This window comes from Sinocyclocheilus anshuiensis, unplaced genomic scaffold (genome assembly GCF_001515605.1).
Source record: "Sinocyclocheilus anshuiensis isolate Anshui unplaced genomic scaffold, SAMN03320099.WGS_v1.1 scaffold1696, whole genome shotgun sequence".
NCBI classification, from domain to species: Eukaryota; Metazoa; Chordata; class Actinopteri; order Cypriniformes; family Cyprinidae; genus Sinocyclocheilus; species Sinocyclocheilus anshuiensis.
Genome location: NW_015555835.1, coordinates 161,670 through 164,880, shown reverse-complemented (window position 1 = coordinate 164,880; position 3,211 = coordinate 161,670).

The following is a 3,211-nucleotide window of genomic DNA, read 5'->3' as shown; positions in this document are numbered from 1 at the left end:
GTGTGTGCATGTTTATGTGGTTTATGAGGATACAAATTTGTATAATAACATGGGTATGACATAGGTATTACAATGAGAAGGTGATTTATGAGGATATTTTCGGTGTCCCCGTAATTCAAAAGGCTTATAAATAATTCAGAATGAGTTTTTTTGAAAATCTAAAAATGCACAAAGTTTCCTGTGAGGGGTAGGTTTAGGGGTAGGGTTGGTGTAGGGCAATAGAAAATACGGTTTGTACAGTATAAAAACCATTACGCCTATGGAGAGTCCCCATAAACCATAAAAACAAACCTGTGTGTGTGTGTGTGTGTTTGTTTGTTTACAAATATCATAAATTATTAATTTACAAATATATAAATATATATATATTTGGGTAGTGACACAGGCCATTTTGCAACCTGAACATGTTTTCTGGTCATAAAAAGGACAAATTATCTCATACTTTACAGTAAGAGACTTGACAGAAGGATCTACAGGAGTATACTATTACTAATGAGCAGTTTAGTTGAGTATGCCAAACCACTAAAAATATTAATTCTTTTGATTTAATTTTTAAATGTAAATATAAATGTTTTAATGACATGTTTACTTTATTATATCTATACATTTATATCTACTTGATATTTTTTATAAGCTCCATTTTGTTTATGGTTTATGATCTCATACATACAGTACATATGTCTACAAATAGGCTTTCCCACATTCTACTTCAAGAGTTAATGTTGGTCATGTTCCAGTGGAGACTCAGAGGACTAAGAGGGTTGTGTTGGATTTAAAAGCTCATTGCCACAGAGATATAGCTGCTCAGTGAGCTATGATCCTACAGGCGGGAGAGTGTGAGTGTTAGCACCAGGGTGGCTTACTGTCGCTCCTATAAAGCTCTTTATTATATCAGTATCCAGCCCAGAGCACAAACACATCACGCTCTGCAACAGTATGGCCTTTATCTGCAACCGGTGCCTATGATATCACAAACATCAGTTAGATGCTTTTACGTGAATGTGAATGTTCCCCTACCATCTGTAATTATACTAAACAGCATAGGCAGATGTCATGGTGCATGTTTGTGCAACAGTGCACATAGCATCAGACTATGTAACTATGTGATTTAAATAGCAAAATCAGCATCGCTGTGACCATGCATTTCCATATACTGCTCTGACAGGCTACATTCACACAGTCAGTTTGCCTCATTTGCTTATAATTTGCATATTTATGTGCGCAGAAAACATTCTCATACAAAACATATGTCAGATTTACAACTGTAATGTTGGTTTTGTTTCATGTTCATTGTTTTCATGTCTTTTATTTATTTATGTTTTCATAGTCATGGTTCCTGTCATGTGTTTCCCTTGTCCTCATGTGATCCTGCTATTGGTTGTCTTGTTCATGTGTTCTGATTGATTGCTTTGAGTCATGTCTCCTGTGTTTCCATTGGTTTATTGTCTTGATTATTCCAGGTGTTCCTTGTTTGTCATTCGTCTCTTTGTATATATAGCCCTCATGTTTCATTGTCCATTGTCTAGCTTTGTCTGTGTAATCACTGTAGGTGAGTTTGTTTTCATGGTCATGGTCATGGTCATGGTCATCACATGTTTCTAGTCAAGCCAAGGTTGTTTCTGATTGTATTTGTTCAAGGCTTAAATAAACTGCACTTGGGTTCACTTCAACTTGCCTCAGTGGATCGTTACAACAACATTAATTTACTTTTGTTGTAATATTATTGAATCCAAATAATTGTAAATGAGGGAGTGTGTGCTCACTACTAGTGAGCACAGTAAATCATGCTCATACATAATACAGAAAAGGGCTACACCTCTGTCTCCTATACATACTTGCACTCTCCGCACACCCAGTTTCATGTGTGGAGCATGCGCAGCAAGATCTTCAAGTAAAATCAAATGTGCTATTCACAAAACCAAACTCATTAAACAGTTGGGTAACATTTTATTTTAAGGTGGCCTTGTTACGGTGTAATTACACAAATAAGTACTGTATAATATTATATGGTTAGAGTTTGGTTTAGGGCTAGTTTTTTTTTAATTATGCATAATTTACTGTTATATAGTAAATACATGGAATGCATAGCAAGGACACTGCAAAATAAAGTGTAATACCAACATGTTTTTGACAGAAGTCTCTTATGCTTACAAATGCTGCATTTATTTAGTCAAAAATACAGTATAACTTATTAATGTGATGGCAAAGCTTAATTTTCAGCAGCAATTACTCCAGTCATCAGTCACATTTCTGAGCCTTCAGAAATCATTTTAATATGCTGAACTGATGCTCAAGAAACATTACATTTCTTATTATTGTCCTAGGTGAAAATGGTCGTGCTGCTTAATATTTTTTGTGGAAACAGTGACACATTTTTTCCAAGATTCTTTAATGAATATAAAGTTCAAAAGAACAGCACTTATTTTTGTATCAAAACTCTTTACTGTCACTTTCAATCAATTTAATGCATTCCTTGCTGAATACAAAAATATATATATTTTTGTCAAAAAAAAAATAAAAAAAATAAAATCTTACTAACCCCACACTTTGCCATATATTGAATGCTAGACATATCCAGGGCCACCGGAAGTATGCAATTTTTCGTATGTGTGGTTTCAGCTGGTGGCAAATTTTATGGTAAATTTAGAAAAAAATTGTAGTGCAAACTTATTGATGAATCAGGATTTCTAAGTGAAAATGCTGGTACAAAACTTTTGACGGGTACTCCTCACTACCATATGGTGATCTGTCCGTCAGTCTAACAAGTATACAGTGTTGGGAAAACAGCAGTTTGCTGGTGCTGGTTTCCAGTCACATCATATAACACATTATGGGCTTTGGTTTGCAAAAGCGTCTGAACAGTCACCAGCAACTCCCTGCTCATGTCATCTGCGCATCACAAATCGTAACTTCTGACGCGAACCGCTGCACAGAAGCCAAGAGCCGAGGGGCTCAGGCCAGGCCAGCACTAGACTTAAAAGTAATGTGAAACAGGGTGCAAAGGGGGGAAAGAATTTGCCTTCAAGCCTAACATAAACAGGGGAAGTATACAGTGTTGGGAAAACAGCAGTTTGCTGGTGCTGGTTTCCAGTCACATCATATAACACATTATGGGCTTTGGTTTGCAAAAGCGTCTGAACAGCCACCAGCAACTCCCTGCTCATGTCATCTGCGCATCACAAATCGTAACTTCTGACGCAAACCGCTGCAC